Source organism: Rousettus aegyptiacus, unplaced genomic scaffold (assembly GCF_014176215.1).
Source record: "Rousettus aegyptiacus isolate mRouAeg1 unplaced genomic scaffold, mRouAeg1.p scaffold_m13_p_2, whole genome shotgun sequence".
Taxonomy (NCBI): domain Eukaryota; kingdom Metazoa; phylum Chordata; class Mammalia; order Chiroptera; family Pteropodidae; genus Rousettus; species Rousettus aegyptiacus.
The window spans coordinates 107,133,679-107,146,393 of NW_023416295.1; the positions used below are offsets into that span (position 1 = coordinate 107,133,679).

At 33.8% G+C, this 12,715-nt stretch overlaps 1 protein-coding gene and 1 pseudogene across 3 annotated transcripts in view; both read right to left on the reverse strand.

Annotated features, from left to right (window-relative positions):
- The window catches only part of TMTC2 (transmembrane O-mannosyltransferase targeting cadherins 2), a 345,050-nt gene that overhangs the window by 122,272 nt on the left and 210,063 nt on the right, over positions 1-12,715 (reverse strand). The gene's annotated exons all lie outside the window — the stretch shown is intronic.
- Positions 2,747-4,336, reverse strand: LOC107510284 (annotated as a pseudogene).

The following is a 12,715-nucleotide window of genomic DNA, read 5'->3' on the forward strand; positions in this document are numbered from 1 at the left end:
AGAAGAAACAGGAAAGAAAATAAATGGTGTGGAAAATTACTATGATAGAGGACAGAGGATTAACACCACTCCAAATCAGGAATTGACAAAGAAAGGTTCACAAAGTCAAAGTGACATTGGCAGAGGCTTGAAAGTAAGCTGCAGTTAGCCAGCAATAAAAAGTGTTATCATCAGGCTCAAGTTACATGGAGAGAAAGAGAGGTCCACAGAGAATTTACCAACTAGCTCTAGGTTTTATGGTTAATAAGAGGCAAAGCCAAGATTGGAACAGTTTCGCTGATACTAAATCTCATGCTCTTTCTAGAAGAAAAAGGGAGAAGAAAGATAAAATAATTCAATTCCAGATACATACATACTAGGTTATATTTCATTTTACTCTAAAACTCTCCAGATTTTGTATAACACTAACTTGCACTGATGCTCTGAAAATGAATCAAATGCCATTTTAGCAGGTCAGGAAGAATTTGGGTCAATTCTAGCGCTATAACAATCAAACTTCAGTTAGTTTTTTCCCCACATTTATAGAACCCATTCTTTATTTTATTGAAGATATGATAGAGGGATATAAACCTTTCACATCATAATAGTTATGGTAAAATAACAGCTAAATTTATTCAGCATTTACTATGTGTCTAGTACTTTACATATATTAACTTATTTATACTTCACAATAATCTTGTGAGGTAGGTTATCATTACTAGCCCCATTGTATAGATGATGAACCTCAAGCAAGAAAAAGTTCAGCAATAAACCAAAGGTCACACAACTAGTAAGAAGTATGCTACAGTTCAAACTCAGCCCTCTGATTATTATAAGTGCAATTTTAATAGACAAAGCATACTAAAGGCTTTTCCATGACTATTGTAAATTGAGGACATATTTTATTTACATGCTGATCATGACAATGTAATCTTCTAGTTTCTATGTATAGTAGAAACGAAAACACATTTTAATGTACCACCAAGTCAGAATCTAATGGGAAATAATTTATTCTTATTATCTGAATTTGCCTTCGATTAAGGAAACTGGCCTATGCTATACATTAATGTGACATTAATGTAACTTTTAAGGGCAAAATTGAAAAAAAAACATTACCAATCTCTAAATACATGATAGGGTTACTTTTATATATCTGTGTGTATAGGTGGATATATTATAGTATTTTTAATAGAAGAAAATATTTTACTTCTTATATTTCCTCTCCAATAATTTATCTTTCAAAACAAGTCACTGAAATTAAGCAGCTAGTGAAGAATATAAATTTAGATAGAGAGATGACGATAGATAGATAGATAGATAGATAGATAGATAGATAGATAGATAGATAAAATAAAGATAATCAATACTTGGTTTAGTCAAAGGAAGAAATCACACCTGGTTACATAAAATACTATTTGCCTTAACATTTAAATTTTAGAAGGCCACTTTAAGAAAAACCAACAAAAGACCCTCCCTTAAATACTTTCAGCTTTTTAATCTAATTTTAATCATAGGTTATAGTAATTACCACTGAGTGTATAGAATATCTTTCCCTGTGAAAATTTTGCCCATCTTAACCTAATCTCCCCTAACAACTCTGCTTTTGTCTAAAAATGCCATAATTTAAAAATCACAATAATCTAGATACTTTATAAATGAAAACCAGTCATCAGTAACAGTGGATTAGACAGAGTTTAATTCAAACAGTAAATGTATATAGGCGTAAAAATACCTAGCTGATTCTAAATATTGACAGAGACAAAAGGGGCACGATTATTTAGCAGTGCTTCTTGATCGGGGGTAATTTTGCACCACAACCCCACCTCCCCCCGCCCCAGCCAGGAACATTGAGCAATGTCTGAAGACATTGGTTGTCACAACGGGCTGGATGCTACTGGCATCTAGCAGGTAGAAGCAAGGGATGCCACTAAATATAGAACACATCAGAAGACATGAGATAGCCCCCCAAAGCAAAGAATTATCTTGCTCTAAATGTCAGTAGTGCTGAGGTTAAAAAATCATATTTAGCATTTTACATGAACTAACTGCAACACATTTCTTCAGAAAATAAGGTTCTCATGTTCCTGCCAATCACATACAAGAACTATATGAAGAATAAAAAATTTTAAAAAAGCAAACTCCAGAGATTAAATTATTTTCAATAAAAATCTAATCTATCATCATTTCTGTTTTCATCAAAAATAAATTTAAAAAAAAAGAAAAAGAAAAAATATATGCCCTTCCCTACAGTTAGAACACCTGAACAAATCTGTCAGTGTCTCTGTAATGATATTGACCTCTATATAGAACTGTTGAACATGCAGATTTTCAAGTAAAACTATCTTTTGCCTCAGGTTCTAACAAAAGTCTTTAAAAATGACTGAAATCTGAGATATTCAAAAGTTGATATTAATAAAGCACATCAGCAGATGTAAAGTGTTCTTTTCAAAAATAGGTACTCTAGTAACTGAGCTGACATCTACACAGAACGCAAGAAAAACAGGATATGGTTTACAGAGTCACACACCTCTAAAACTATTGAAACACTAAAAGATAGTAGCTTGTTTTCTTTTTTCGATTTCATTAATGCATAACATGTGGCACCACTACAATATATAAACACTGAGAAAACTATGTGTGTGTGTGTGTGTGTGTGTGTGTGTGTGTGTGTGGGTGTGTGTGTATAACTATATAACTATATACCTATATAAATATATATAAATATATATTTTTATATAGATAGATAGATAGATAGATAGATAGATAGATAGACAGACAGACAGATAGATAGTTTGGTCATAGAACTTTGCTTTTAAACCAATTTTAAGTACCCAAGGATTAGAATTCAAAACAAAAACAAACCTAAAAGAGAACACAAACTGCTACAATTATCAATGTGCTGCTAATTCTAGCAGCCAGAGCGATTCCACTAAATTGTTGAATGAAGGATGCCTCTGGTATAGGGGCAAGGCAAAGGGCCTTGTTTGTCGTTGGCTGCCTTGAAGGAACCCCTCCATGGCTTTCACATTTAATGGGCCTCTTATCCTACCTATCAAAGCATCCTTTTTCCTAGAGGAAGAGACTTGTAATAAATACTTAAGTATAGTGTTTTATCTAAGATCCTTTCCTATCATCTCAGAAAGCCTTACTAAATATAAGAGTGAACTACTTATTGGAGTAAGTCGTACCTGTCAGTGGTGACTCAACAATGATTTACTGGATGAAGAATAACTTAAAACTTTACCTCCACTTGTTATTCTCCCATCTCAGAAACTTATGGCATTGATTAAGTCCCTGGTTACTAGTTTAATCACTAATTCAAAGAAGGCTAGCAAGAGAGTTAATCCATAAGGCTTATGACATAAGCACTCAGGCATCCTAAAGTCTCTATCTGGGTCAACATAAGTTACCTAGTTACCTACAAAACTTTCCCAGATCCATAGCGTAGATCTGGGAAAATAAGAAAAAATCAAGAACTGAGCTGGGAGAGGGAGATTGAGAGGGAGACAGGCACCTATAATTGCATGCCACTCCTTTTTGCAGCTATACCTAGCCAGCACTTGGGTTTTTCAGCTTCTTCTACTTTCCCTTGGTCCTCTGCTTTCTGAAAGGGTGCTTGGATAGGCTGTTTGTCACTCAGGAATTGGTGAGTCCCAACAGCATGGAGGTTCTCATCCAGTTCCAGGAGTATGGGAGGTTCTTACCCAGTTAGAGGAAGGTAGAGGAATATTAATGATGTTTTCATCTGAGATACCTTCCAGATGTTTCAGGACCACCCTACTGCTATTTCCATGAGCAGATACAAGAATGGTTTTGCACTTAATACTTCAAGAGTAAGACTTTCGTCCCAAAAAAGAAAGAATTATCTCCAGAACACCCCGTAAGTTTTCAGCAACATTACACACTTTACACCTTCAGTCATTGTAGGTTTCGGGGAAGTAAGAAAGAGACTCCTCAATGGATGGGCGATCACATGTAGCTGCTTCTACGGAGCTTCACTTGCTCTTCACTATGCTTCAAAGACATTTCCTTCCTATAGAAACCTAGCAAGTCTCCATAGAGACACTCATTCAGACATCAAGAGCTTTCCATGGAACCCACTCCTGCCCCTGCTCTTCCAGATTTGGCCAGGCTGTGTGGATGGACCAATTAAGGATGGATGTGAATTGAGATCAACCTCAATGTTTAGGGTTTTCAGTTGCTTCTTACAGTTCTGACATTCCTCCATTTCTGCAGTGTTTAGTTTTTGATCCACCCAGCTATGAAAACAATTCTCTTTAATCCAAGCACCCTCTCCATGTCTTAAGATAATCAGCTGGTATTTGGACACATTGATGGCTGAGCTTTCCTCATGCCTTCAGATGCACCACTGTTCGATGACAGAAATACATCTGCAAAGAGGCCACCAGTAACGGCTGCTCCTCAGAGCCAAGGAGCAGCCAGCACCTCCTAGGATTCAGCACTGCTGCCAGCATCGGGACTATTTTCTAGCCCCAGTGCCTGAATAAATATGTTTTGGATGAACTGTTTCACAGCGAAGACAGACAAGCAAAGAATCACAATACAGTGTAAATACAGTATAAGAGATTTTGATAATCCACAAGTATAAAAAAGGTACACGTCCCCAAGGTGACAGGTTAGTTGTGCTTCCTAGAGAAGTAAAGAATACAGAGAATGGAGTTCCAGATAGATTGAAGTTACAGAGGATGACAGTATTTTAATCTACCAATAGCAATAGCAATAGACTTCAACGGAAATTAAATGATTATCTATATATAAGAAGTTCTTTGGAAATTGAAAAGCTAAGACAATTTAAAATTAAGATTATATTATTGAGAATAAATTATTTGGCTACTCCCTAGGCAAAAATACTTAATGATCAAAATAAATCAGATAACAATGTTTACAGGCAATGGTTCGCAAAGTAATTTATAATCCCTAAGGTCCAATTACCAACAAAACTATCATGTTCATCTTAAATTGAGACCATTTTTGAATTTTGTTTTGTATAATACATGTAGGTACTTTAAAAGTAAGATTTTTCCCCCCTCAGAGACAACATATTATGCATTTTAGATGCTTAATTTTTTCCTAACATAGTTATGCATTTGAAAATTTACGACTGAAATTAATTAGCATTGGTCGAAGTCATATTTGAACTTTGCATTAATCTAAAGTTCCTTATCAAACTGGCTGATTTAGTTAATGACTCAAATAATGAGATTTTATATCATCTGTTAAATGGCAATACAGTTGCATTTCTTTCTTTCTTTTTTTTTTTTTCAAGGTTCATACTTAGTTTTAGGCTAGTTTTATGACAAGACAATTGGAAAAATAAATCTTTAATCTCTATTATGGTAGAATAATTAATAGCATATCATACTCATAACACATAAATGCCACCAAATCTTGCTTGATAAAATAGGTAACAGGCAAAAATCTTAATTTACTAAACTAGTAGTAAATGGAATCAAATTCCTAGTTCTTTTTAAAAACAAACACTGTAAATAATATGTTACTACTACTTAAGTCAACTGTAGTAATCTTAAATTTTAGAGTGATACAAGAGCTCAGAAATTAAGTGCCTAACATGCACTAGCCCCTGAACACATAAAAAGAACCATGATCAATCAGGTAGCCAAGCTTACTCATGTGATTAAACTGTCCAATGAAATGAAAGCAACTTTAGGAAATGTCCTTAAAGAGAAGGGAACATGTTTTCTCTTATCCTTCCTCTGTTTTACTGGCAATAAGTAGAAGTCCTATTCTGAGGATGGTGGATATTAAACTAAAAGGAGCCCAGAAAACTGAGTCCCTCTTGAAACTATCCTACAACACTGGGACTGCACACCTCTGGACTTCCTTTTTCAAAGCAGAAAGTACAACTGTAACTAGTTTAAACCAAAGTTATTTTGGGTTTCCTATCACTTTTAAACCAATCTCTTCCTAACTGATAAAATGTCACATGCATTGTTTTGTTTTAAAGTAAATAAGGCCATAAAATCAATAATATCAAGTATGGGTCTCATAGAGGATTTTAAGGAAAACTTCCTTTAATTACATTTGAATGAACACAAAGTATGAGTTGTCTGGTTTTGAGTGATAACTAGAAAACTTCCAAGTATAAAAACTGCAATTAAAGTACTTAATTAAATTTATGTAATTTAAGAGCATAATGAGTGCATGAAATTGGAATTGTTAAATTAAGTTCCTAGACATGAGAATGGTCAGAGTTATCAGTCTGCCCAAAAGAGTAATGACATTAGTAGTACTTTTTTATTAAAAAAAACACATTTAATTAATCCTCTCAATCCCCAAATAACGAAAAAGAAAGAAACTCACAGGATTTATCAAGTGAAATAGAAATAGGTAGGATTTTTGTCTTAGAAAAAGATTCAATGAGATATAAATGATTAACTTTGAGTTCCAAGGGAGATACCAGAGACAAAGTTATATATATTTTCTGGTCTTACCAGGCACTTCTGTGACTTTCAGTTCACCCTAGGATAATAGACTTTGTATTTAAGGACAAAATCTACTCATATTTTTCTACTCATATTTTTTCCTGAAATTGTATATTCAACTTTCTCTTTTCTTTTTTTAAGCAAACTATTTCAATTTAATAGGCAAAAATTACATTTTTACAAAGATGGATATGGGTAGGAAAGCACTAATGTAAATGTAAATAGTTAATTTTTTTGGTTAAAATAACCTCAAATTATTAGAATAATAATACATGTGCTACAAATAAAGCATAATATAATTGGATACTTATTTTAAACTAGTTACGTTATTATACATAATTATTATATACTATATGCACTGTGAACAAAATAAAAAGATGTCTCTTCTTGAAAAAGTTAAATTCTGCTGAGAACGTTAATGAGCAAGTTGTTTTCCCTAGTCTGTATTGTTATTACATGAAGAAAAACAGAAATGGAGATAGAGAAGAAGACAGCACCCATGTGACATGAAGTACCAGATGCGCACACATGATTCTATTACACGGCTCCTCCAAGCTACAACCTGTTTCACAACGTGTCACTTCTAAGTACCAAGCAGGTTTCAGAAAACGCAATTAAGTCTCCTCTTTGGTACCTTTCTTTTGAAGAAGACTGGTTTATTTGTTCTAAATTGGCTTTTGTTTAGATTTTGAAAACTAAATAGAGTACTGCATCCTATTTCATAAAGTTTTTTTTTATTCTAACCTGTCAAACATGAAGCAATAGGCACCCAATCAAAATGATTTTTTAAATATTTCAAAGGCATTACCAAAAACTTAATTAATTAGTGGAAAATGAACAAGTTGAAGCTTTTTTAAATTAGTTTTTGGCTAGGGTCTAAAGAAAAAGATATATTTTCACTATATTACCACGTCTTCAAACTATGTGAAGCCTCAATTAAATGGAGCATTCATACAAAGGTACCTCTCCCGAGTTAGAACTTAGACTATGACATGTAAATAAGCCCTTCTCTCCTATATAAGTCCACTTCTTTTCTGTGACAGGTCCAGAATAAGATGCTTCACAATTATTATCTCATATAATTCTCAGAATAAATCTATAAAGGTATAATCTTCATTTTACAAATGAGAAGCCCCCAAATCGGAATGGCCAGTCAACTTAAATAAATCCATGTAGCTAATTATCATTGGATCTGGGATTCATAGAACTACATTATATATTAATATAGGCATAATTCACTTTATACCTGTCTTATGAATACGTAATTACATGTCATAAAATAATAATAGGTGTGAATATACTTCCCTATTTAAAAAACAGTATTTAATAGGAAGAAAGACACATAGTACTGGATGGCTTCAGTATAGTATTTTCCATATTATTTCTTTTCTTCCTGATGATTAGCATTATAAAATATTATTGCTGTTTTAGTTTAGAGATATAAAACATCAGGGGTAGGGTTAAACAATTTGTATACGATAACACCGGTGACAAGTCTCAAGATAAGATTCAAATTCAGAGCTGCCAGGCTTCAAATAACAGTGTCTTCACATTGATTCATCTAGAATATGTGCCTGTTCTCAGTTCAAGAATTAAAAATTGCCCTCTCTTTCTGGTTCATATACCCAGTGCTTCTTAATTATACACATCAACAAATTTTCCTTCTCTCTTTTTTTATTCGTACATGCCACTCCAATATATAAACATCTTGCATCTGCTTCAAATGTAGATAAACTACAGCCTCTAATGCCAATCAACTTCAGTAAGAAATAAATACACATCATAAAGAATAAACTTGTATGAAAGTGAATTTTATGTGTCAACTTCACTCGATCATAGGATGCCAAGATATCTGGTTAAATATTATTTCTAAGTGCATCTGTGAGGATATTTCTATAAGAGACTAGCATTTCATTCAGCAGACTGAGTAAAGCAGATTACCTTCCCCAATGTGGGGAATGTCACCTGATTTGTGGAGAGCCTGAACAGATCAAAAGGGAGAAAGAAAGTATAAGCTTTCTCTCTGCTTTAGGTGGAACACTGATCTGCCCTGAGACCTCATGATTCTCAGGCCTTCAAACTCAGACTGGAATTTACTCCAGGCTCTCAGGCCTTCAAACAACATGACCAGCCTTCCTGGATCTCCAGCTTGCAGAGGGCAGATTGTGGGGCTTCTCAACCTTCATAATTGAATAAGTCAATACCCTTTATGAGTCAATATCAAAACATATATGTTTTTAGTTGGTTCATTTCTCTGGAGACAACTTGTAAAGAAAGGGGTTTCCTGTACTTGAGACCTACTCTTCGTGAAAATGTTTACCAGTGAGTATAGGTATATTTCCACAAAGACATAGCCTGTGAATAATTAGAAATAGAATAAAATAACAACTAACAAACTTTTTATTTTTTCTTATTGTATAATTATATCGTTTCTAGGCATTCTGCAACATTAGAAGATATCATAATCCAATTTTGCAGATGAGAAATAAGGATTAAGCAATTTGACCAAGGTCTACCATAGGACCAATACATGGGAAATTTGATTCCAAGTCAGTTTAATACCCAAGCTCATGGTCTTAAATATTTTTACGAAGCAGCCTCTGGTGCAAAGGTGCCACAGAGTTCATTTAAAAAATAATAATAATAATAATACTTTTTCTTCTTCCTCCCTCTCCATGAAAACAAATGCTATTCTGGCAAGCCTATATTTATTTTCTAGGATCATAATCAAATCTCTTTCAAATACTTCCTTCATCCTATAAGATATTATTATGATTTAAAACAAATACAATTAAGAATCAAAAAACACCTAAGCCAAAATTAAAGGCATTAAGAACCAATGATTTAACTTTAAACCAAAATATAAATCTGCTATTCATTCTCTGCTACTTACAAGGACTATCTACCATGGATGACTGAATATCATGTAATTTCTTGAAGGAGAAACACTTACCAGTTGGATGGTGTACAAGCACTGTTGAGGAACTCCAAAACTAAGATACAGACACACAGGCCAAAGCCTGACCTACTCAGTGAAAGTCAATGCAATTAGACTGTTGATTTATTCATTCGTTCATTCATTCAAAATATATTTTAGAAGTGCCATTATAGAAATTTAATGACTAGCAGAAAGAAGAAATAATTTAAAAAACAGTAACAAAACTGTGTGCAGAGTATCATAATACAGTGTGTTGCACTATGGAAGCCCATAGCAAGAAAACTTAAATTAAACATGTTTGTTCAGGCAGCGAGGGGTAGGGGGATGTTTGTAAATTCTACGGAAATCAACACACTCAAAAAATATTACAAAAAAAAAAAAAGAAGAAGAAGAAAAAAGAAAAAGAAGACGCTTCAGAGCCTGATTCCATCGTAGATGGTAATAATTTGGGTTAGAAATGTTCCCATAGGCATATCATGATTTAGTGCAATGTACTCACTTTAAACATAAATGTTCAACAAAGTGGGTGTTTTCTTTATCCCTTAGCAGCAGTGCTCTAACAAAAATCTGCTGTTGAAGCAATAAATTATGAAAGGGGAAAAGGAATCACATATCTCATAGACTAGGAGGAATAGGTGTTAGTTCATACAAGCAGTTTCTAACTTAAGCAGGATGACTTCAAAAAATAAATGTGAGCATCTTTTGTCTTTGGAAAAAGAAATTGCAACCTAGAAACCAATTACTCAAAGGCTAATTCTGAAGAACTTGTAGAATAGAAGGAAAACATCATTTAAAACAATTTTCTTAAAACTGCCTTTATAGGTTTAATTTTGGTGCTCAGAAGGGATGATTCTTCACCCAATAGAGGGGTCAAAGACAGCAAGGATCTATTCGTGATAGTAATCATCACTTAGCAGTCCTAGAAATGGTAGCAGAAGGCAAATTAGTGCCTAAGGCTGGAGATAGGAAAAAAAAGAGCTGGAGGGGAGCCAAAAGAAATGTATAGAATAATGAAAGATTGGGAATCGACGTGCCAAATTAAGAAATTTGGTTATTCAGCAGCACTTGGTTTTATTCTCTCTTCCAGTCCCTCCACCCTTATGTTTTATAAAGGTACTGGCCTTGTCCCAGAGAAAATTCTTAGGCCTGAATGCTCTCTCTCTCTCGATCTCTCTCTCCCCACTCTCTCTCTTCCCCTGCTCCCCCATCTCTTCACTCCTTCCCTCCCTCTTTCTTTTCTTTTCTTTCTTATTTTTAGACCAGGGCCTAAAAATTGGCTAATTCACTTATCTTTTTTCCCTATCAGTTGTCGAATTTGATTAAGGTTGCACTCTCTTCTCCAATCCTAAATTTCAAGGGAATGAGTATACATTTTATATCCCATGCTTGCATCCATTCCTAAATTTGGTCTTCAAAATTTAGAGATCTTTATAAAGATTTCTACTTCCAACAGGCAATATACAGAAGATGCACATATACACACAATCATTAAAACAAAACAAAAATAAGCAAATGGTAAGATATTAATCTTTAAAATTCATCATCTTAATATCCAGATGTCCTCAAACTTCAATTATACTTTAAGCAACTTCTCCATTATATAGGCAAATCATAGATAGGTTTTGTATAAGAGAAAGAATTGAAATAAATGGAAGATAATATTAGTATATTTCCTGGTGTGTCTAGAAAATAATTCTTAAGTCACGGTAATTGGAAATCTTCAGAGGACTGATCGGAACTACATAAATAACAAAATTACATCTGTTCATTTTTCTTCAGAAGAAGAAGAAAAAAGATACTTTTTTTCCCCATAATGCAAAACCTCCTTCTGAGTAAAATGAATTAATTTACTTGAAACTTGGCTGTACATGAGTCTATACTTTTCACATGAACATAATTTTAAGGAACAAAAAAATTCTTCTAGCCATTTAAATAACTTCCAATCAGTTTTAAAGTTAAACCAAACAAAAGACACTAAGACAGGATATGATTATGAATTTCTTTATAAACTTCTTTTATGAACTTTCTAAATCATGGCCTCATGTATACTTACAGTTCTGGATGAAAATGACTATAAAATTAAAGGCCATTTTAATGAGATTTCAGAAAAATGCCTTTTATCATTTTTCCAACATAGAAAATAGTTTAACTCTCTCTACACAGTTAATCTTAAAAGAATATTTCTGCATGAAAAAGCATGACCCGTACAGTGCCATTTTAAAACGACATTTGTAATAGAAAACCCATGATACAAACGAGTATAAGGCTCCAAGTTTTAAAAGGATTCTGATTTCCCCCAACTTTACTTTGGGTTAGGGTCAGGAGGGCATGGTTTAACAGTTTGTTAGCAGGCGATACTAGATACCAATACTATAATGTGTAATTTCCATTGCCATAAAAGAAATGAGTGTGAAATAATAAGTTGTTTAATTAAATTGTATTCAAAAGCCTTGTTGAGTATCAAGGAGGTGTCAAGGACTTCACTATGTGCTAAAAACAAAGAATAAATAATGTATATCCCCAGGCCCCAAGGAGTTCTGCTGTGAGTTTCAGTTCTTTGGTCATTGTGTCCATGCATTTCATAGGATAAAATTATTCTCTGGGATATCCTATAGGTTTATGAAGGCAAAATGCAGTTCTCTACTACATTCAGAAGAAGTGAATAATATTTCCAAGTTTCTAGACCCATGATTTATGCCACTATTTTGTGTGTGGGGAGGCGGGGGTGGGGTGACATAAAAGAACCATAGAAATTAGCACATGATCTCTTGCCCATTTTTTCCCTCCTTAACATCTTGTTTATCCATCAGCTTCAATGACATCTAATACCCCAGTCTTATTTCATCCTCCTTGAGCATACATTATGGTCCACTTTCTCTACCAAGCTCTTTAAATATAGGTATTTCCCAGGACTCCATTCATGGTTCTCTCTCACACACACACACACACACACACACGTACGTACAATTTACAGTTTCCATTGACCTACTTAGACAATTACAACTCCAAAATCTACACCCTCTATCTCAGAATGCTCTCAGGAGAAACACATTCCAGTTGCCTAGAGGGAGCCCAATAGTTATTTAAAACTTACATAGTTAAAATTAAACAATTTTCTTTATTTCTAACAGATGAACTTACAAATATGCTCTTATCTATAAATGTACTCTGAAGATAAAATCAGAATCAATCGGACTTTGTAAGCAATCATTCTCATAAATGTGTAAAAACTAGTGATAAACGACATAAGTGTTATAGGAATTGCGGAGTTTAGAATCATAAGAAAAGAGATTCCACCTTGAGGGCTAAACTCTAAATTCAGCTCTTAGTGAAT